The sequence below is a fragment of the Marmota marmota genome, unplaced genomic scaffold (genome assembly GCF_001458135.2).
Source record: "Marmota marmota marmota unplaced genomic scaffold, marMar, whole genome shotgun sequence".
In the NCBI taxonomy this organism is placed as follows: Eukaryota; Metazoa; Chordata; class Mammalia; order Rodentia; family Sciuridae; genus Marmota; species Marmota marmota.
The window spans coordinates 18,933,779-18,958,369 of NW_026000019.1; the positions used below are offsets into that span (position 1 = coordinate 18,933,779).

At 37.5% G+C, this 24,591-nt stretch overlaps 1 long non-coding RNA gene across 2 annotated transcripts in view; it reads right to left on the reverse strand.

Moving 5' to 3' along the window:
* Positions 1-5,877: 5,877 nt before the first annotated feature.
* Positions 5,878-24,591, reverse strand: part of LOC125618665 — a 203,014-nt gene continuing 184,300 nt past the window's right edge. The window contains exons 7-9 of one of the 2 annotated variants that reach the window (XR_007350019.1): positions 23,860-24,043; positions 12,311-12,417; positions 5,878-7,080 (exon numbers count right to left, since the gene is read on the reverse strand). This is a non-coding gene — a long non-coding RNA (uncharacterized LOC125618665). The remainder of the gene's footprint in view (positions 7,081-12,310; positions 12,418-23,859; positions 24,044-24,591) is intronic. The other variant, XR_007350020.1, reaches the window with a different exon arrangement.

The following is a 24,591-nucleotide window of genomic DNA, read 5'->3' on the forward strand; positions in this document are numbered from 1 at the left end:
GATTATTAACATGATGAACATCACATAACATTAAGCAGCATTTAAAAAGAGGAGAAGTAATAAAGGGAGGAAGAGGAGGAAGAGGGAGCCAATGTTCTGACAGAGGTGCTGTTCTTGACGGTGATCACGGAGGGCCTAGGTGGGGACTGGGCCTTGCAGGCGCAGCCGGACGATGGAGGGATGGGCTGAGCTGGGAAAAGGTTCAGAGGGTGAGGAAAGCAGGAGAACAAGGAGGGTGGAAACAGGATCCAATCCACACTTTCAAAGAGATTCCAGCTTCTGGGAGTGAGTAAGAAGAGCAGAAGCAAGACACGTGAGGAAGTTTTTGTTTTTTTGGTCGTCCTTGTGAACGGTGATGGTGTTTTGTGTTGAGATCCTCTCAGTAGAAATTGTGAATTGTGGACTGATTGAGACACCTTTGAAGGACCGGCTGATGGGTGGGAGATGATGTATAAATCTGAGATTTAGTGTGTCATACTCTACAAGTCAAGCAGAGAGCTGGAGGTAAGAGACTACAGGTCTCTGATATGCAAGAACTGGGAAAATAGCAATGATTACCTGGAATGCCTGGGGAGTGAGCTGCTCCGACGGATTGATTTTTCTGAAGACATTGAGAGTTGACCAGACATCTTTTGTAAAATATATTAAGCCTCGCAACCTGTCTGAGACTTCATGATCAAATGTAGTATGTAGTCAGTGGACATATTTGTCTTAAATAAATGCTTACTGATAAAGTGACTAGTAGTTCATCATATCATACTGATATTCTCTAACCATTGGGCAAAGTGCTTAATAGGGCAATTTCTTCATTATGAAATGAATATAGCAATATTCTCTTATAGGACTATCATAAAAACTAAATGAATGTAAGGGAAATACAGGTACATAAGGTATCAATGTGTAGTAATTATCATTATAGATTGAATTCTGGTCAATGTGGATCTAATTATAAGACAATATGAAAAATTATTTATCTGAAATGAAAGTGCTCCAACAAAACTTCCTCAATCAAGATGACATTTTGGGAAATAATAGGCTACCTAGCATTTCCTTTCAGAGTCAAGACAATGGCTCTAAGCTATCTGAATCTTATTCAGTCTTTGACTTATATTGAACACCTGTGTTATTACCCCAAGAAGCCCAATATTAACTTTAAAAAATGTATTTGCATTGGAGTTCTTCAGACAAGAGAAACAATAAAATGTGTGCGCACATGAACCTATGCTTGTGTGTTTGTGATGTGTACTATGTATGATGTACTGTGTGTATGTGTATATCTGGGGGTATATGGTATGTTAGTTCAGTGTGTATGTGAGGGGGATGTGTGCGCACACATGCCTGTGCTTGCGCATATGTGAAATATTTGTGTGTATGTGTATGAAAGAAAGAGAGAGAGATTGATTTTGAGTAATTGACTAACATGACTGTAGAGCTGACAAGTCCAAATTCTGCAGGGAAGGCAAGCAGACTGGATAGAAGAGTTGAGGTTGCTGCTCAAGTCCAAAGGAAATTTGGAGGTAGAATTCTGTTTTAAGGGGACCTCTCTTAAGACCTTCAAATGATTGGATGGCCTACATACACAGAGGCTAATCTGCTTTACTCAAAATCTACTGATTTAAATCTTATTTAAAAGATTAGCATTTCTAACTTCACAGCAACAACTGGATAATCAAATATATGATAATGCAGCATAGCCAATTTGACACAAAAAAATTCAGCCTCAAAATATTCATCCTTGGAGTTCATACTGTTTGTTCTAAAGAACAGGAAAAAAGGAAAAAGGACCCAGCAATCCATGTGAAAGAAAGCCTCAATTATTAAAATTCCAAAATAGGACAAATGAATTTCATATCGTATGTCTTTAATCATTTAATCATCTTCAGTATCTTTAATCACTTCCTGCCAAGGATGGATTGCTTATACTGGAGAAGAAAACATCAGTTAAAACCCTCTCCATGCTCTGCCCAGTGCTTTCTTCTCAAACAGGCCATGAACCTGGCTCACAGCTGGAAAGCGGCTGGGGGAGTGAGGGTTCCGGTTCAGTTCCATGGCATGGCAGTTCATAGTTTACGATGACTTTGAAAGGAACTAACTTATGTAAACCAAATGTAGTAAATTATTTATTACTGAACACCAGAATGAGGATCATGTTTATTTATTTTCACACATGGTATTTTTTTAATGACTGCAGAGAGGTGTTTGAGGCTCATGGAACATATCCTGGCTTTGTTTACTACACAAATATTTTTAAGACCAATTATCAATTATCAACAAACACAATTTATTAGTCCCAAGGGAAATGCAAGGATCTTAAGAGATTGTGAGATTTATTTGAAGGTCAGCAAGAGGGTCACTCTAGTTGCCTAGGCAGAAAGTATGAACAAACCAGTTTCGTGTGGCTGTACTAGTATGGCAGGGAGGAAATACCACCACAGCATAGTTTAGACATGCCCTAAGGATAGTATGATTTCTCAAACATTTGAGGGAAATTCCACTTAATTCAAAAATACTTATGGCATTTCTATGCAAGGCACTTAACTGGGTGGAGTAGTGGAGGGCAGGAGGTATGGGGACATTTAGAGATGGGTTAACCATGGTCTCCATAACTCCATGTGATTATGATACAGAAGGAAGAATAAAAGCAGTATATTACTCAGACAAAATATATTCAATAACTCAAGAAGAGAGACATTTGTGTTTTTAACCAAAATGTCTCTTTTGTATTTCTAGAAGAAGAGGGTTGGGGAGCCAACATCTATCACCTTTGAAAATTTGCCCAGTGGCCAAAAATCTTGGAAATTAACTCATATTACTTTGGAAACAGTCTCTGACAGCATCACTTATCCTGTTCTTTGTCTTACAGAGTTAGAGTTTCTGTAGAGTTCTAGAAAGCTGCCTTTGTGGGTGGCATCCAGCCAGCTTGGCACCTGACACTGCACACGTCCTGCAGAGGCAGACTCAGCCCTGCCTGGTAGGAACTCAGAGCCCCAAACAATTGGAAAATGTCACCAAACATCCTATGTGTCCTTCAGCTTGCTCTGGATCTGAAATAAGCCTGCACCTCTTGCCTATCCTCCAACCCCTGGGTCTGCCTTAGGCCAAAGACAAGCACTCTTTGCAGGTTTCTGTGTGGGGTTTTATTTATTTATTTATTTTTGTTTATTTGACAGACTCTACCAAGCTTCTGCTTGGTCTTTCCTTGTGCTGTTTTTCAGTTTCACGGTTCAAACTGAATTTAAGTGTATTCAAACAGTTCAGTTTGACTGCTATGACCACAGACATTTGGATCTACGTAACCAACTACTTTTATGATATCACCCAGGGTTCAGGCCAGATTTGTAACTGGCTCCAGCTATACCCCAGCTACTAATTCAACAGCTGCTGTGTTCCTTGGAACCTTCTAGTAAAACTAGAAGTGATGCCATGTCATTGTCACTACACTGCACACTTTCTCAGTTACAGCTCAGTGTAAACCGATTATGAAGTTATTTTGTGTGCTTTCCTTTGAGGGACCCTTGACACTTGCCACAAAACCAGATGTTTGTCAGGATTTTATTCCTCTTCATTCATCTCTGTCCAAAGGCTAAATTGGCCTCTGAAACTCGAACTTTTATGATGCATGTCATATAAAATCCACTGTTCCAGTCCAAAGAGGGCTAAGTCTGTACTAGTGAGATACAATATTTCTTGGAATAATATAGCTTTCCAATGCCTCTTACCATGTGTTATGGTTTGGATGTGAGGTGTCCCCCAAAAGCTCACATGTGAGACAATGAAAGAAGGTTTGGAGGAGAAATGATTGGGTTATGAGAGCCTTAACATAATCAGTGAATTAATCCCTCATGAGATTAACTGAGTGGCAACTGGAGGCAGGTGGGGTGTGGCTAGAGGAAGGGATTCGTTGGGGGCGTGGCTATAGGGTACATATTTGTATCTGGCAAGTAGAGACCTCTCTCTCTCTGCTTCCTGGTCACCATGTGAGTGCTTCCCTCTGCCACAGTCTTCTGCCATGAAGTCCTGCTTCACCTCGAGCCCTGAGGAGTAGAGCTGGCCTTCTATGGACTAAGACCCCTGAAACTGTGAGCTCTCAAATAAGCTTTTCCTCTGTTTGGGCCCTTTAGTCACAGCAGCAAAAAAGCTCACTAAAACACCATGCCCCGCTGCCCCACCCCATTGTTTCATTCATTCATTCAAACACTCATTTATTCATTATGTATTTATCAAGTACTTGCTATGTGCCAGAGACGGTTCTAGTACAGAGAACATATCAAGAAATAAAAGAGACAAAATATTCTGCCTTCATGGAGCTTATACTTTTTAATAATAGCAGGGTGGAGAAAAATAAATTTCATATTATTAAAAATAATCACATTGATGTACAAAGGGAAAAGGCAGGGAAAAAAGATCAAGAGATTGGGCTGGAAGGAGGGGAAGTGAATAGAGCAAATCAATCTTAAAATGCTAGGAATTTAGAAGGACTGGTAAAAAGAAGATTGAGAAAGAAGGGCCAGTGAGGTAGGAGGAAAACAAGAAGTATGCGGTTTGGGAAGTCAAGAGAATGAGAACTGAGAACCAATTTAACTTCGCAAGTGATCATGCTCCAGTTAGGCCAATTTTCCCTTAGCCTCTTGCTTGTGTTTACCTTGAAGAACCTTCTCTTACAATAAATCCCTTTGATATGTTTGGATATACAATAAAAGTTGGCAGGCTTTTTCTGTTTATTAGGGATCAGACCCCTCAGGTCTAATCCACCCACTGGGCCCCTGCTGTTAAACTATTTTTCATGACTTTTGTCTTTATTTCTTCTTATTATTTCAGGCCTTTATTTTCTCAGCTGGCTCACAACCTCCATGTGGTTAACTGCTCCCTGCTGTGCAGGATGCAGTGAAATCCAAGGTTGCTTTTTCCATTTTTTTAAAATTGGTGTGTATTAATTGTACAGAATGGTGGGTTTCATTGTGGTATATTGTACATGCTCAGAACATAATTTGATCAATTGCATTTCCCAGTGCCTCCCCTCCTCCCTCACTCTGCTCCCATTCTGCTATCCTATTGATCTTCCTTCTACTTTTGTGAGTCCTTTTCCCCCTGGACTGCCACACATGAGAGAAAACATGATACTTCTCTTTCTGAGTCTGGCTCATTTTGTATAACATGCTGTTCTACAGTTCCACGCATTTTCCTGAAAGTTACATAATTTGATTCTTTCTTATGCTGAATAAAACTCCATCGTGTATAGATGGCACATTTTCTTTATCCATTTATCTCTTGAAAGGCACTTAGGTTGATTCCATTATTGTAAATTGTACTGTGATAAACATGGGTATGCATGTATATCTGAAGTTTTCTGACTTTAATTCTTTTGGTTAAGTATCAAAATGTGGTATAGCTCTTGGGTAATTCTATTTTTAGTTTTATGAGGAAACTCTATATTGATTTCCACAATGACTATACTAATTTATATTCCCACCAACAGTGTATATGAGTTCCTTTCCCCCCACATCCTTGCCAGCATTTGTGATTTGTATTCTTGAGGCTTGCCATTCTGGCTAGAGTAAGATGAAATCTCAGTGTAGTTTTGATTTGGATTTCCCTGATGGCTAAAGATGTTGAAATTTTTTTCATATAAATTATTGACCATTTGTATGTCTACTTTTGAGAAGTGTCTGTTTAGTTCATTTGCCCATTTATTGAAAGAGTTATTTGGGGTTTTTTTTTGGTGTTAAGGTTTTTGAGTTCTTTATGTATTTTTTATATTAAACCTCTGTCAGAATAGTAGTTGGCAAATATTTTCTTCTATAGGCTGTCTCTTCATTGTCTTAATTGTTTCATTTGCTGTACAGAAGCATTTTGATTTTATGCGATGCCATTTTTTTGATTCTTACTATTATTTCCTGGGCTACTGGAGCCCTATTTAGGAAGTTGTTGCCTGTGCCTTCATAGGGTTTCCACTTTGTTGTTGTTGTTTTTTTCCCCCTCTAACAATTGCAAGTTTCCGGAATTATACCTAGATCTTTGATCCACTTTGAATTGATCTTTAAACAGGTCAGGAGACAAGGATCATTTCCACCTTCTGCATATGGATACCAGTTTTTATAGCATCATTTGTTAAAGAGGCTGTTTTTTGTCCACTGTACATTTTTGTCAAGAATCAGATAACTATAACTGTGCAAGTCTGTCTCTGAGTATTCTATTCAATTCCACTTATTGGTTTTCATGCTAGTACAATGATTCTACAGTAATTTGAAGATGAATACTGTGATACCTCCACCATTGCTCTTTTTTCCCTCAGGATTGCTCTGCCTATTCTAGGTCCTTTGTTCTACCAAATGAATTTTGGGATTGTTTTTTTCTAGTTCTGTGAAGAATGTCATTGGTATTTTGATGGGGATTACACCAAATCTATAGATCATTTTTGGTAGTATGGTCATTTTAATAATATGAATTCTGTTGATCCATGAGCATTGGAGGTCTTTCCATCTTCTGGTGTCTTCTTCAATTCTCCATTTCTCTTTTCATCATTCTGTGGTTTTCTTTGTAGAGGTCTCTCACCTCCTAAGTTAGGTTTATTCTAGATGAATTATTCCTGTTGTGAATATGATTGATTTTCTGATTTCTTTTTTCAGTGAACTCATTATTGGTTATAGAAAAGCTATTAATTTTCATGTGTTTATTTTGTATCCTGCACTTTGCTAAATTTATCTACAGAAGAATTCTTGTGGAATATTTAGGGTCTTCTAAGGATAGAATCATATAATCTGCTAACAGTGATAATTTGACGTCTTCCTTTCCTATTTGTTCCATTTATTTTTTTTCTCTTCCCTAATTGGTCTGGATAAAATTTCAAATACTATATTGGATAGGTGTGGTAAGAATAGACATTCTTGTCTTGTTTCTGATTTTAGAGGAAATGCTTTCAGTTTTTTCCTATTTAGTATGATGTTGCCTATGGGTTTTTCATAGTTAGCCTTTATTATGTTAGCTAAGCTCCTTTTAGATTCTTGAGATCCATCTCCTTCTCCTATACTCAGGAGGCCCAGTTTGTTCTGCTGTGCAGGTGCTGGAAGATCTATTGGGAACCTTGAAAACCAGGAAATGACATATTTTAGAACTTAAAATTAGAAAGACTGAAGATTGTGAAACAATCTAGGCAGTAACTCTTGATAGCTGAAGATGGAAGTAGTTAAAGAACAGTTGACCAGAAGGTGGTGACAGAGTAAATATTCTAAAATTCAATATTGGACAGTTTGAGATTTGGAATTTGGTTACTGGAGTAGAAAATAAGGATAGAATTCCTGACCCTGAACCCTGAGCAGGGCAGGGTCGAGAGGACGGATAACAAAGAGAGAGAGAGGGAGGGGGAAAGCACATACGTTTATGTCTTTAACAGCTAGAGAGAAAACAGACCACACTGTGGCACATGCCTATAATGCCAGCAGCTCGGGAAGCTGAGGCAGGAGGATCCAGAGTTTAAAGCCAGTCTCAGCAAAGGTGAGGTCCTTAGCACCTCAGTGAGACCCTGTCTCTAAATAAAAAACAAAGCAGGGCTAGGGATGTGGCTCATTAGTCAAGTACCCCTGAGTTCAATCCCTGGTACCCCCCACCCCATCCCACCCCCCAAAAAAGCAGACCAAGTTAAAATACAACAGAAACAGAAAATACAGTGAAGGATATCAAGCAGCTAAATCTTAATTGTGGACTAAAAGCTATGCTGGGCACGGCAGCTATTTTGTGGAGTCCACAACTAGCCGGTCTTCATAGAAGAAAATAAATTAACACAGCTTCTCCTCACCTTCACATAGCAACAAATAAAACATGAGGGAATACCTCTGAAATGGGTCATTTTAGTAATCCATCTAGAAGAAACCCGCAGAAGGATTTTTGCTAGCTGGAAGTTACTGAAACCCCCTCTCCCTCACTGTGGATGAGAGGAATGGGGTGGAGCAGACCCATGAGCTAATCACTCCCAAGAGTGCTAGCCCTGACCCAGCACTCCACATAGCCTCTACAGGAGCTAAGACAAAGATGAGCCAACTGATATCCTACCCCAACATGGTGACTGGTAAAACAATAGTGGGCTGTGCCAGCCAGGATGGAAGCTTCTGTGTCACAGATGGCTCACAGAGAGCTTCCATTCTCGGGCCCCACAGTTGCATAAGGCCATCAAGTGTTTAGATAGCACCACCTCAGATAAATCCCAGCAGAAGGGAGTGAGTGCTTGTGATTCACAACCATGGGTGGTAAGAGCTCAGAAGCAGGTAGGCCAACTGACTCTGTATCCCAGGCACAGGGATGGCACCCCAGTGATCTACATCATCCTGGGCAGAGGCTTCTATACCATAGATCATCCACAGAGAACCCACAATCATAAGGCTCTCACTAGAAGACAGCCACCAGTCTCTATGTTACTTTTAACAAGGCCTTGTGGAGGAGAGCACATACATGGCACCTTTAGCAGTCAGCACACAGCTCTGAAACCTGCATCAGGCAGCCAGCAGATGCAACAGAATACCCTTCAAATGTGGAGACTCGGGCTCCTGAGCTGACAAATAAGAATTAACTGATAAGAAATTAATAGCAACCAGGAAAGTAGCTCCTGTGTCCCAAGACTTGTAGGACGATCCAAAGCTGAAGTGATGGATATCTTCTAAAGACTCCAAATCCTCAAAAAATCAAAACCAGGAAGACTTAATAAGAAATTTCTCCACCTTGGCATGGACTATTATAAATATCTCTAATACCAATTTTGATCTTTCATATATTACACTTCATTTTTAATCAATAGTTGTTCCTTTAGTCTTTGATATTGTGCCCTCATTTTATTGTATTTCTTCTATTTTTTTAAAAGTATTAAGTGAACTCATTCTATCTTTATAGTTTTCCTAGCTCAGGTTTACACTTGCTTTTAGCCCCTCCATTTGCTTTTGCATTATGGGTTAGTACCTCAAATCTGCCCCCATCCACCTTTTTATTCTTGGTTTGTATTATCTTTTCTCTATTTTCTTTCTTTCCCATTTCCCCTCTCTTTTCAGCTCCTACATAATGTAATAGTAACTTTACTATAATAACTAATTTCTCAACATATTCCACCAGAACTTTACTACAATTTTATACCTGCATTAGAGGAACCATGGAGAACATTTTCAATAAATTTTTACTTTTTCTAAGTTTAATTAGTACATGACTTTGCTCTGAAGTGATTTTAGTAAATAGGGTTTAGTGTCTTCTACCAAAGTAATGATGATACTAGGAACAGCAGAGGACACATGTTAAGTGAAAATATCAATACCTGGATAGTCACCCAGCCCAGGGCACTTAAGAGAAGGAAGCTCACTACATAGTCCCTTGCATATAAGTAGAAGTGATAATTATTCCAGAAGATGAGTAGACATACGAACAGTATGAAAAAGCAAAGGAAAAAATCACTCTGAACAACCCACAACACTTCAATAATCTTTCTTATTGACACCACAGTGGAAGAAATTGTGGAGAAAGAATTTAGAGAGTTCATAGTTAAAATGTTTAATGAGCTAAAAAAGATGTAAGGAATGAAATTAGAGAGAAAACATGGGAAGTGAAAGATCATTTCAATAAAGAGAGAGATTTTGAAAAAGAAACAAACATCCTAGAAATGGAAGCCTCAATAAATCAAATTAAAAATTCACTGGAAAGCATCACCAATAGATTGGACCACTTTGAAAACAGATTCTCAGGCCTTGAAGAAAAAGGATGTAACCTTAAAATAAAGTCGATAATAAAGAAAGATGTTAAGAGACCATGGCCAGGGGCTGGAGTTGTGGCTCAGTGGTAGAGCACTTGCCTAGCATGTATGAGGCACTGGGTTCAATTCTCAGCACCACATAAAAATAAATAAATAAAAATAAAGGTTCATCAACAACTAAAATACACACACACACACACACACACACACACCATGGCCAGAATATTAAAAGAATCTGGAATAATATTAAGAAATCAAATATAAGAATCATTGGAATAGATGAAGGCACCAAAATACAAACTAAAGGAATGCACAACCTTTTCAAAGAAATAATATCAGAAAATTTTCCAAACATTAGGAATGAGATGAAAATTCAAACACAAGACACATCCAGAACACTAAAAAGGCAAGAACAAAAAGTTTTTCTACAACACAGATTGAAATTAAAATGTCTAATATACAGAATAAATGTAGAAGTTTAAAAGCCATGAGAGAAAAACAATAGGTCACATTTAGATGTAAGTCAATTAGGATTTTAAATAATTTCTTAACCTAGACCAAGACCAGAGGGCTTTGAATAATATACACTAAGCCATGAAAGAATATAGATGCCAAACAAAATTACTATACCCAGCAAAATTATCCTTTAGAATTAAAGATAAAATAAAAGCCTTCCATGATAAGCAGAAACTATAAGAACTATTCATAACCACTCCGCTGACACTACAGAATACAGTAAATGGAATATTTCATGCACAAGAGATGAAGAATGAAAGTGAGAACAAGCAGAGGGATAAATCTCACTATAAAAATAGTCAATTAAAGTTTAATCAAGTCTGGATTAAGCATTAGAAACAAATCAAAATGACAGGAGCTGGGCACAGTGGTACTTGCCTGTAATCCCAGTGGCTCAGGAGGCTAAAGCAGGAGGATTGCAAGTTCAAAGCCAGCCTTAGCAAAAGCAAGGTGCTAGGCAACTCAGTGAGACCCTGTCTCTAAATAAAATACAAAATAGGGCTGGGGATGTAGCTCAGTGGTTGAATGGCCCCAAGTTCAACCCCTGGCAACCCCTTCCCCCCCAAAAAAGATAGGAGATATAAATCATCTCTCTAAAATAATGATGAATGCTAATGATCTAAACTTGCAATGAAAAAAAAAAACACAGATTGGCAGAATGTATTAAAAAATAAGACCCAACCAGTTGTTTACAAGAGGCATTATAGGAGAAAAACATCCACAGGCTGAAGGTAAAAGAATGGAAAAAAAATACAATGAATGGCAATTCTAAGAGGAAATATTATAGCACTGTTTCTTCATTAAAAAAATGAAGGATCTCAAATAAATAATCTACCATTATCCCTCAAGACCCTAGAGAAAGAAAAACAAACAAATTCCAAAATCAGTGAATATAGGAAGTAATTTTTAGAGTTGAAATAAAAGAAATTGAGAACAACAACAACAACAACAACAATATAAAGGATAAATGCAACAAATATTTAGTTCTTTGAAAATATAAAGAATATCAATAAATCCTTAGCCAAACTAAACAAAAGAGAAGCCCCACATCAACAAAATTAGAGATGAAAAAGGAGACATCACCACAGATACTTCATAAATCCAAAGGATCATGATAAACTATTTTGAAAATTTTTACTCCATTAAACTTGAAAATCTAGAAGATATTGACAAATTTTTAGACACACATCATCTACCCAAATTGAATCAAAAGGATATAGAAAACTTAGACCAATATCAAGAAATGACATTGAAGCAACAATTAAAAGCTTTCCAACAAAGAAAAACCTAAGACCATGTGGATTCTCAGCTAAATTCTAGCAGACCTTTGAAAGACCTAATGAGAATCCTTCCCAAATTATTTGATAAAACACTACAAAATTATTCTATGAATACAATGTTACCCTGATACCAAAACCAAAGACACATCACATAATAAAAGCTTCAGATCAATATCCCTGATGAACATAGATTCAAAAATCCTGAATAAAATATTAGCAAACCATGATCAAGTGTGTTTCATCCCAGGGATGCAAAGTTGGTTCAACATATGCAGATCAATAACTGCAATTCATCACATTCATAGAGTTAAGGATGAGAATCACATGATTATCTTAATTAATGCATATAAGAGTATATGAAAAAAATCCAGCACCCATTCATGTTAAAGATGCTAAACAAATTAGGGATAGAGGGAAGTTTCCTCAACATTGTAAAGCAAAGCCAATATCATACTGAGTGGGAGAAAACTGAAAGTATTTCCTCTAAAATCAGGAACAAGACAAGATGTGTACTCTCACCACTCCTATTCAACATAGTTCTTGAAACTCTAGCCATAGCACTCAGGAAGAAAAGAAAAGACATTAACAGGAAAAGAAAAAGTCAAATTTCTCTTTTGCTGATTGTTGAGGGCCACAATCAAGTCAAGATGGTGCCTGGCACTTTGCCAGGAGGAGTGGTTTGTGAAGTAACGCCAGTGAGCCATTAAGATGATGAGATTCCTTGATGACTGACTGCTGTATCCAGATGATGTTAATTAAGTTAAGCTGTGTGTAATTAGGTGGGTATACATACCTCTACTGTCTTGCAATAAAGGGGCTCCCGCTGTTTCAATCTTCACAAGTTGCTTGTCACCCCCAGTTATTTTTCCCAGCCAGACTGCAGCAGCTGATGGCATGATTCTATATTTAGAAGACAAAAACAAACAAACAAAAAACAATCCACCAGAAGACTTTAGACCTGATAAACAAATTCAGCAAAGTAGCAGGATATGAGATCAATAAACATAAATTAATCACTTTCCTATACTCCAATAATGAATCTGCCGAGAAAGAAAGGAATCAGAAAAAATATCCATTTACAATAGCCTAAAAAAATCCTTTGAATAAACCTGACCAAGGAGGTGAAAGACTTCTACAGTGAAAACTATAGGACACTGAAGAAAGAAAGTGAATGTCACAAGATGATAAAAAGACCTTCTATGTTCATGGATAGGCTGAATTAATATTGGTAAAATGGTCATACCACCAAAATCATTATATAGACTCAATGCAATACCCATCAAAATAAATAAAAAATGAGATTTTTTTTAAGAACTAGGAAAAACATCCTAAAATTAATCTGGAAGAATAAAAGATCCAGTATAGCGAAAGCAATCCTGGGCAAAAACAGTGATTCTGAAGGCCTCACAATACCTGATCTAAAATTATACTACAGAGCTACAGTAACAAAAATAGATGGTATTGGCACCAAAACACATGTGAAGACCAATGGAATAGAATAGAAGTCACAGAAACAAAACCACATAGATACAGTCATCTGATACGCAACAAAAGTTCCATATATTGGAGAAAAGAGATTAGAACAAATGGTGCTGGGAAAACTGGATGTCCATATAAAGAAGAATGAAATGTGATCCCTTTTTCATTCTGCAAAAGTGTCAATTCAAAGTGGATCAAAGACCTAGAAATTAGACCAGAAACTTTGCAACTTCTGGAAGATAATATACTCAGCCCTCTAACATTGATGCAGGCATTGACTTCCTTAACAAAACTTGAAATGCACAAGAAATAAAACCAACAATCATTAACTGGGATGGCATCAAATAAAAAGAGTGTGAATAGAGAGCCTACAAAATGGGAGATCTTTGCCAGCTGTTCCCTTGACAAGGGATTAATATCCAGAATATATAAAGAACTCAAAAAACTTAACACCAAAACCCACAAATAATCCAATTAATAAATGGACAAAAGACTAAACAGACACTTCTCAAAGAAGAAATGTAAATGGATAAAAAATATGAAAAAAATTGTTCAACATCCCTAACAATCAGGAAAATGCAAATCAAAACTAAATTGAGATTTCATCTCATTCCATTCAAATGCAGCTATCAAGAATACAAACAATAATATATGCTTGATGTATACTCATATTGTTGGTGGGAATGCAAATTATTACAACCACTCTGGAAAGCATTATGGAGATTTCTCAAAAAGTAGGGATATCCCACCATATGACCCAGCTATTCCACCTTGGTATTTATCCAAAAGAACTAACACCAACATATTATAGTTATACAGCCACATTGATGTTATAGCAGTACAATTTACTTTAGCCAAGTTATGGAAAAAGGCCAGGTGCCCATCAACAGATGAATGCATAAAGAAAATGTGGTATACATACACACTAGAGTTTTACTCAGCCATAAAGAAGAATGAAATTTGGTGGTATATAGATGGAACTGGAGAATATCATGCTAAGACTAAGGAATAAGCCAAACTCGGAAAGTCAGAATTGAATGTTTTCTCTCATATGTGAAAGCTAGACCAAAATAAGGGAGAAAAACAGGTGGTAGGGAAGAATCCCATGAAGACACAAGGGAGATTAATGGAGCAGAAGAAAGGGATTCAAGGGAAGGGAAGAGAGACAGGAAAAGAGAGGAACAATGGAATAAAATTGAACCAACTATGCTATGTACACATATAAATATACCACAGTGAATTTCACCTATGTATATATTGATAAAGAATCAACTTTTAAAACTAAAAATGAACAGAAGGAAGGTCATTAGGGTAAAAGAAAGGAAATAAGGGAAGGGGAAATACTGTGAACTGAATTCGAGCAAATTATTTTCCATGCTTGTATGATTGTGTCAAAATGAATCCTAATATTATATATAATTATAATACACAAATAAAAATCCTCTATGCCTAGTTCATTTCCTGTTTCTATCATGAATGGATACTAAATATTGTTGGAGTTTTTTCTACATATATTGAGATGATCATATGCTTTTGTTCTTAATTCAATTTATGGATGAATTACATTTATGATTTGCACTCATAGAACCATCTTTCCATCCATGAAATAAAACCATGATCATGATGTATAATCTTCTTAGTATATTTTAAATATAATTTCATTATATTTTGTTAAGATTTTTTCCAATTATGTTCATCAAGGTTATTGGTCTGTATTTTTCTTTCCTAAAGTGTTATTTTGGTATAAGTGTGATAGTAGCTTTAATAGAATGACTGGATGAGTTTTCTCCCTTTCTATCTCATGAAATAATTTGAGAAGCATTGGTTTTAGTTCTTGAAATTTCTGATAGAATTCATCTGTCCTGGGCTTTCTTGGTTGGGAAGATTTTAATCATTGCTTTAATTTCATTGACTGTTATTGATCTGTTCAGGTTTTCTATATCCTCTTGGTCCTTTCTGGTAGGTGATCTGTGTCTAGAAACTTTTCTATTTCTTTTAAAGTTTCCAATTTATTGGAATATAAGTTTTCAAAATAGTCACTGATAATCCTTTGGATTTCAGTTACTTATGGTATAATATTTATATTTTCATTTCTAATTTTATTAATTTGTCTTTTCTCTCTTTTGGTTACTTTTTCTAAGGGTTATCAATCTCATTTCTTTTTTCAAAAAATCAACTCTTTGTTTCATTAATCCTTTGTATTTTTTCAGATTCTATTTATTCATTTTAGATCTGATTTAATTATTTCTTTCCTTCTACTAGTTTTAGTATTAGTTTCTTCCTGTTTTTCTAAGACTTTGAGATACCCCCTCTCTTTTTAAGTGGGCACTCAAAGCTATAAAATTCCCTTTTAGAATTGCCTTCATTATATCACACTTATTCTGGCATGTTGTTTTTCCATTTTCATTTAGTTGTAAGGTTTTTTAAATTTCCCCTGATTCCCTCAGTGAACCATTTATCATTTAAAAATGTACTATTCAATTTTTATGTATTTGTATAGTTTCTGTAGTTTTTCTTGCTGCTTATTTTTAATTTTATTCTATTATGATCTGAAAAGATACAATAAAATCAGTTCTTTTGCTTTACAGTTTAACATGATCAATTTTTGAGAAAGTCCTTGAGTAGCTGGAAGAAAGTATATTCAACTATTGTCAGATAAAATATTCTATAGATGTCTGTCAAGTTCATATGATCCATTAATAGTATAAATTTGATGTTTCTTCATTGATTTTGTCTAGATGACCCATGTATTAGTGGGAGTGGTATATTAACCCTCTCCCCCATTATAGTATTAGGGGCTAGTAGTTCTTTTAGGTCAAGTAATGTTTTTTTATGACCCTCATTGTCTCTTCTGACTAATTTTGGCTGGAAGTCTGTTTGTCTGCTTACTGATGGATTCCATTTACATGGAATTTAATTTTCCATCCCTTCACTTTCAGCTTATGTAGCACTTTGCTGGTGAGGTATATTTCCTGGGAAGAGCATCCAGGGTCTTATTTTTAAGTCCAATCTTCTAGCCTATATCTTTTAATTGAAAAATTATTACCATTTACATTCAGTGTCATTATAGAGTCATGTATTACTATCTGTCATTTTGCTTTATTTCTAATGTTTGAATCACTCCTAATTCTCATTTTTGATTCAAACAATTTTGATTCAGACAAATTGCTAAGCCTAATTCATATTTTCTAAAGTGATTTATTATGTCCTACGCTTTCTTGGTTATTTTTTTTTCTTCTGCTTCTCTGTGTAGTATTCCTTTAAGTAACTTCTACAATGTTGGTTTACTGGTCATGAATTCCTTTATTTTATGCTTATCTTTGAAGGTTTTTATTACCTGTTCAATTCTTAAGGATAATTTTATTGGACACAGTAATCTAGACTAGCAGCTGTTTGCTTTTTAGGGCTTGAAATAAATACATTATTTCATCTCCTCCTGGCTTTTAGAGTTTCTTCTAAGAAATCTGCTGTTATTTTAATGAGTTTGCTTTTATAACTGACTCAGCACTTCTCTATTGTAGCTTTTTAAATTCTTACTTTAAAAAAATTCTTTTTTTTCCCTGAATTTTTGGAATTTTAACTCTGTCATGTATATCGTCTTTCTGGTCCTATTTGGAGTTCTAAATGTTCTGCATGTCCATCTCATTCCTATGATTAGGGAACTCTTCTGCTATTATTTCACTGAATAAGTTTTCTATACCAATTAGTCCATATTTCTTCTTTCATGAAGACTAATTGGTCTTAAATTTGGTCTTCTAATGTTGTCTCACAGTTCTTGTATATTATGTTCAGTTTATTTTTCTCTATAATTGAGTGTTCTAATTCCTCCAACTTTTTGTTTGTTTTTTTTGTTTTGCTTGATCTAGTCTGTTGTTGAGACTCTCCACTGAGTTTTTCATTTCCAACATTTATGTTGGACTCCTTTCCAGAATCACTCTCTTTAGTGAAATGCTATTTCATATCTTGTATTTCACCCCTTATTCATTCCTTATATCTTAATTCATTAATCATTTTAAATTTCAACTTTTAAAATTCTTTATCTTGCATTTCCTCCACTTCAGCATCTATGGGTTTGGTTATTGAAGTATTATGAATTTTGTAGGCATCTTACTACCTTGTTTTCCCATGTTTCCTGCATCTCTATGTTGAGTTTGGTGCATCTTCTGTGATAGATGTCTCTTCCATTGTTGTGTGAGGGTCTTTGTAGTGAGATGCTTTCTCTTTACACTGTGCCCCAGGCTGGGAGGCTACATCTCAGTGTCAAAGCACCCACTCAATGTGATCACAGTGCTATGATCAATCCTTAGCACTGCTTTGAGAGGAGATACTAATCAAAAGTAACAACTACCATTTGAGAGCAAAATATATACATATATATATATATACACACACACACACTAACAAACCATAAAACTTATTGAAAATGCTCTTCCCAACTCCACTAGTCCAAAAGTATAAATGGGGAGTAATATTCTAGAATAGACTGAAAAATTGGGTATTAAAGAAAGTGAAGTTACTGTTAAACTCTATAGGGCATGAAAAGAAAAAAGAAGCACCAAAAGAAAAAATGATTGGAGTGGAGGCAGAAGCAAAAAATGCAATCAGAGAAAGAGAAGAAAAAAGAGAATATAAAGATGAGAAAGAGGGCTGGAGTTGTAGCTCAGTGGTAGAGCTCTTGCCTTGCATGCGTGAAGCCCTGGGTTCTTTCCCCAGCACCACATAAAAATAAACAAATAAAAATAAAGATATCATGTCCATCTACAATTAAAAAAATATTTTAGAAAAAAAGATGAGAAATAAAAAAAGAATAAATGAAATTAACACATTAAACTTTTTTTAAATAAACATAATATTGGACCTAGGTATATAATATTAACTAGTGAGGGGAAAGCTATCAAATTCACAGAAAACAATCCAGTAAAATCTAAAATTAATATTAAAGAGCTAAAATCTTTCCTTGCTGAGCTGTGTGGGCAGAGAGATTTTTCTGGGCCTCCCAGACCAGGACTCTCCAGGTGTTGGAAGGTGTGAAAGCCGGAGCAGCAGTTGTGGCAACAGGCCCGCCAAGTCTCTGGGTGCAACAGCAGTAAAGCAGTGACTCCATCAGCCATCTCTCCTGTGTTGGGAGCTGGGTTTTTTAAATATATATATTTTCCAGCTAGCTCAACTTTCTGCTTCAAAAACTGCGTGGAAGTCAGGCCCTGGCACCCTTCCATTCAGGCCTCATGCCAACCACCTCTGGTGAGTGGAGATGGTTCCTGCAGCTCCTCGGCATGGCAGGACACCTAAGAACTCTGGATCATCAGGGGAAAGGGTGCCTAACACAGATCTGACCCTGACTGGGATGCCAACTTTGCCCAGTTGCCTGTTGAAATGTGCCCAAAGCCATAAAAACAGACCCACCCCACCTTCTCTGGGAGGCCAGGTGGCTCTGATGCTCCACAGAGAACACAAGCCTTGATATCCCAGTCTGTGGGCTGCAGTGACCCTGTGCTAGCCTAGGAGTTTAGGGTTCTGTTGGCATCCAGGCAGAGACAGTGTGTCTGGAGGAAGGACGCTGCTCCTAGTGTGGGGGACCCATCCCGTTGCTGCTGTGGAGTGGGGATGAACTGGCACCCACACCTGGATGCCGCAGCTGTCTGCTCACAGTGACCCCACTACACAGGTATTCTAAGATGGCCAGTTCAAAGGTGATATTTGCTGGTGTCTCCAGGTGGGATGAAGCAGTAGTGACTTAACCCTTTCCAGAGGTGCTACCTTAAGCCTGATCTTTGCAAAATGGCTGCCTGTCACAGTTCTCCACCAACCAATTGAGAGAAGCGTGTCACTTTCCAGGCACCAGGTAGCTTTGCAACTCCTGCATTTCCTCAGTCACTTTCTTTTCTGCTGTTTCTGAAGTAAGCTTATCATTTGTGCCTCTCTTTCTTGCTCCCTTTCTTCCTCAGATTTGTCTGGATGCTGCAGATGCAGGTTCAGTGCTAACAAATTCTTCCCTGCTTTCTGTTCCAGTAACCAGAATGTTTAGGTCTCCCCAAGTCTCTGACAGCCTAATACTGCATCTCAGTGTATTCCTCTGTCACACCTCACCTATCAGCTCTTCTCACTGCTTTGGTTCCAAACTGCAGAGGAGCTGAGATCTGCAGCCTCCTTTCACTCTGCCATCTTGATTCAGTAGTATTATTGTAATCTTGATCAGAGTAGTGTGTAAGTGCTCTACTCTTAAGACTCCAACACTTCAAAAGAGAGTCATGCATCTATGAAAAGATGTTAGAATTAGAATTAGGAACATGAAAAAACTCCTTCATTTCTTCCTCCAATGCTAAAATGAAGTTTAGGCATATAGAATCTTAAGAGTGGGAAAGGACTGAAAGGTCAGCCATCCAAACACTCCACAAAATAGTCTATGAGTCAAGCTGCATTCCAGTATAGAGTCTGAATATGAGGCATTTTGGGTGTGTTGATCATTTTTCTTAACATCTATGCATTATTTTGACTGACTTTCACATAAAGTGGCATGGCAGTCAAGAGATAAAGAACCGCAAAAAAGATTTAACGTTGGGGATTCCAAGATGGCGGGCCAGAGGGAGGCAGCATACTGTGTCGATCCGTGACCCAGATCTCACCTAGTCGGAATACTGCCTCTCAGAGAGTATAAGAGAACCCCTAAACAGCTGATTTCCGAAGAAATCACCAGTGCTGTGCCCCCTGTGCAGGCTCAGAGCCTCAGCATTTGTGTAGGACTCTGGACTCCTGGCTCCCTAAACCCAAAGCCCACAGTTCTAGCCCATACATGGCTCTCAAGCGGCTTAGCAGAATTACCTATCAGCATCTCTGCAGAACTCTGGACTGCTATCCGCTCCCACGCAGGTTACTCAGCAACTACCTACCCACAGCACAACACCATCACCCCGCTCCCCCCACCTCACCAGACACCCCAGTGCTGGAAGCAGACCGCCTCGATCTTGGATAACCTTTCTCACCATATTTGGTGGGGTCAGCTCTCAGATTGGATCTCCATCTGGCCAGATACCAGGTATCAACTCCCTCCTTCCTCCCCAGTGGCAATAACTTGGCACAGTGAACACCCAACATAAAAACAGCTCTCAGTTGGGCAGATGTGCAGTGCGACAAGGGCACCACCTACCTGGTGTGAGCCTGGGAGTGAGAGGTCCCACAGTTGGGAACTGCTAAGTGAGAGGGAGATGGGACTAAAGTTTGGAGCCTAACAGTACATTCCTTAAAAAAAGTCAACAAATAAGTGACCTAACATTACATCTCAAAGCCCTAGGGGGCAAAAAAAAAAAAAAAAAAAACAGCATCCAAAAGCAGTAGAAGGCAAGAAATAATTAAAATTAGAGCTGAAATCAATGAAATTGAAACAAAAGAAACAACTGAAATAACTGACAAAACAAAAAGTGGTTCTTTGAAAAAATAAATAAAATTGACAGACCCTTAGCTATGCTAACGAAGAGAAGGAGAGAGAAAACTCAAATTACCAGCATACTTGGTGAAAAAGGTAATATCACATACAAAGGATAATTAGAAATTATTTTGAAAACTTATACTCCAATAAAATAGAAGACATCAAAGGCATCAACAAATTTCTAAAGTCATAGGATTTGCCCAGGTTGAATCAGGAAGATAGTGATGAAATAGAAGACGTCATCAGAAGCTTACCAACCAAGAAAAGCCCAGGACCGGATGGATACACAGCTAAGGTCTACAAGACCTTTAAAGAAGAACTAAAACCAATACTCTTCAATTTATTTCAGGAAATAGAAAAAGAGGCAGCACTTACAAACTCATTCTATGAGGACAATATCACCCTGATCCCCAAACCAGGCAAAGATGCATCAAAGAAAGAAAACTTCAGGCCAATATCTCTAATGAACATAGATGCAAAAGTTCTCAATAAAATTCTGGCAAATGGAATACAAAAACATATCAAAAAGATCATGCACCATGATCAAGTGGGATTCATCCCAGGGGTGCAAGTTTAGTTCAACATATGGAAATCAATAAATGTAATTCATGACATCAATAGACTCAAAGATAAGAGTCTATTGACTCTTTCTGTCTAGAAATAGCCAGAAAAAGCATTTGACAAAATACAGCACATTTACATGTTCAAAACACTTGAAAAACTAGGGATAACAGGAACATATCTCAACTTCATAAAAGCTATCTATGCTAAGCCTCAGGCCAACATAATTCTAAATGGAGAAAAATTAAAGGCATTCCCTCTAAAAACTGGAACAAGACAGAGATGCCACTTCTAATAAACATAGTTCTTGAAACATTGGCTAGACCAATTAGACAGATGAAAGAAATTAAAGGGATATGTATAGGAAAAGAAGAACTTAAATTAGCACTATTTGCTGACAATATGACTCTATACCTAGAAGACCCAAAAAGCTCCACCAGAAAAACTTCTAGAACTAGTAAATGAATTCAGCCAAGTAGCAGGATATAAAATCCACACCCATAAATCTAAGGCATTTCTGTATATCAGTGACAAATCCTCTGAGAAGGAAATGAGGAAAAGTACCCCATTTACAATAACCTCAAAAAAAAAGATACTTAGAAATCAACTTAACGAAAGAGGTGAAAGATATATACAATGAAAACTACAAAACTCTAAAGAAAGAAATCAAAGAAGATCTGAGAATATGGAAAGATGTACCTTGCTCTTAGATAGGTAGAATTAATATTATCAGAATGACTATATTTCCAAAAGCACTATACAGATTTAATGCAATTCCGATCAAAATCCCAATGGAATTCCTCATAGAAATAGAAAAAGTCATGAAATTCATCTGGAAAAATAAGAGACCCAGAATAGCTAAAGCAATCCTTAGCAAGAAGAATGAGTCAGGTGGCATCACTATACCAGAACTTAAACTATACTACAGAAAAACAGTAACAAAAACAGCATGGTATCGGCACCAAAACAGATTGGTAGACCAATGGTACGAATAGAAGACACAGAGACTAACCCAAAAAACACAATTACCTTATATTAGTCAAAGGTTCCAAAAACATGCATTGGAGAAAAGATATCATCTTCAACAAATGGTGCTGGAAAAACTGGAAATCTATATGCAACAAAATGAAATTAATCCCCTATCTCTCACCATGCACAAAACTCAACTTAAAGTGGATCAAGGACCTAGGAATTAAACCAGAGACTCTTCGTCTAATAGAAGAAAAAATAGGACCTAATCTTCATCAGGTGGGATTAGGCCCCAACTTCCTTAATAAGACTCCTTTGGTGAAAGAATTAAAACCAAGAATCAATAAATGGGATGGAATCAAACTAAAAAGTTTCTTCTCAGCAAAACAAACAATCTGTGAGGTGAAGAGAGCCTACATCCTGGGAGCAAATTTTTACCCCTCACACATGAGATAGAGCACTAATCTCTAGAGTATATATAAAGAACTCAAAAAGCTGAACACCAAAAAAACAAATAACCCAATCAACAAATGGGCCAAGGACCTGAGCAGACACTTCTCAGAAGAGGATATACAATCCATCAACAAATATATGAAAAAATGTTCATCATCTCTAGCAATTAGAGAAATTGAAATCAAAACCACTTTAAGATTTCAACTCACTCCAGTCAGAATGGCAGCTATTATGCATACAAACAACAGTAAGTGTTGGAGAGGATGTGGGGGAAAAGGTGCACTCATACATTGCTGGTGGGACTGCAAATTGGTGCAGCCAATATGGAAAGCAGTTCGGAGATTCCTTGGAAATCTGGGAATGGAACCACCATTTGACCCAGCTATCCCCCTCCTTGGTCTATACCCAAAAGACTTAAAAACAGCATACTATAGGGACACAGCCACATCAATGTTTATAGCAGCACAATTCACAATAGCTAAACTGTGGAGCCAGCCTAGATGCCCTTCAGTGGATGAATGGATAAAAAAATGTGTGATATATACACAGTGGAATTTTACTCATCAATAAAAGACAATAAAATCATGACATTTGCAGGTAAACGGATGGTGTTGGAGAAGATAATGCTAAGTGAAGTCAGCCAATCCCGAACAAACAAACAAATGTTGAATGTTTTCTCTGACATGAGGAGGCTGATTCATAGTGGGGTGGGGGGTAGGGGTGGAGCATGGGAAGAATAGACAAACTCTATAGGGCAAAGGGGTGGGAGGGAAAGGGAGGGGGCAGGAGGTTAGCAAGGATGGTGGAATGTGATGGACATCATTATCTAAAGTACATGTATGAAGACACGAATTGGTGTCAACATATTTTATATACAACCAGAGATATGAAAAATTGTGCTGTATATGTGTGATATGAATTGTAATGCATTCTGCTGTCATTTATTTTTTACAAAATCAATTTTTAAAAAAGTTTTTGGGTAAATTTAAGGAAGAAAAAGGATTGAAGACCATGAAACACATGGTCTTCAGTCAGCACAGTCATAAACTTTTAAAGTTCCATGTAGAGCTGGGTGACTGTGACCAGCTTCTCCTTGGTGTTTTAAAAAATGATCTGAAAAATCATGTTTTCAGTAGAAGGTACAGGGTGTGCCATTGCAAACCCTAGATTATTCCAACCTAGGGTTTTTCCACAATGAAAGAAATATAAATCATTTATTCTTGATATCATCTTTTATGCATTTTTAGGCAAGATGGCATAAAGACAACATAGATGAGAACAGCTCCAAGTAACAAACCACTCAACTTGTGCTGAGGCTGCATTTCAGCTCATCCCAGTGAGGATCCTTTCCCTTTATGTTGACTTGTAACCAGCTAATGACATAGCATAAACAAAGCACCTCTCCCCCGAGGACAGCCAATTTTCAGAGCTGCACTTTTCCTTACCAAAGAACATACCTTGAGCCACATAAATCTTTCTTCCATGGTTTAAGAGCATGATGTAGCTACAAAAGTATCACCAGGGCTCATGAACTAGGAGGAAGGAGTTTGCTGGGTCACAGATAATCTTCCTCCTGCCTTCGGTCCTGGGCAGGTCAAGGCCATGTAGGAAGGGAAGCCTCTTCCCTGAAGCAAGTGCAAACTGAAAGATGACAGATTGAAACTGGTTGTGGGAGCTGCTGGCATGACAAGGGAAAAGCTGTTTACTTTGCAAGAAGAAGTTGGAGCAGGGAGCGGAGTGGAGAGTTGGGGAAACCCTTCCCTGATGATTGCATTCTATGCTATAGAAAATTATGTAATAGAGGTTTCATTAGCACTCTGGTTATTCACCTCCTAGGATGAGTCTTAACTTGAAAAAAAAAACACATTCTAGTTGGTGATATTTTGAGAACATGAATTTCAAGACATTCATTTGATATGAGAAGATGGAGGAATGGGCTAAAGATGTAGTTCAGTAGAAGAGCACTTGCCTAGCATGTAAGAGGCCCAGGGATTGAGCCCCAGCACAGAAAAGAGGAGGAGGAGGAAGAGGAAGGATGGTAGGGACAAGAGTACCACCTTTTAGCAGCTACCTTTCCACAGCATGTGAACAAAGTTGGTACTTTCTGAGCTTGAGAGGAGGAGCACACACAGCACAGACCACAGGTTCTCACTATCTGCACTATTGAGAGGTGAGTGCATGTTGGCCAG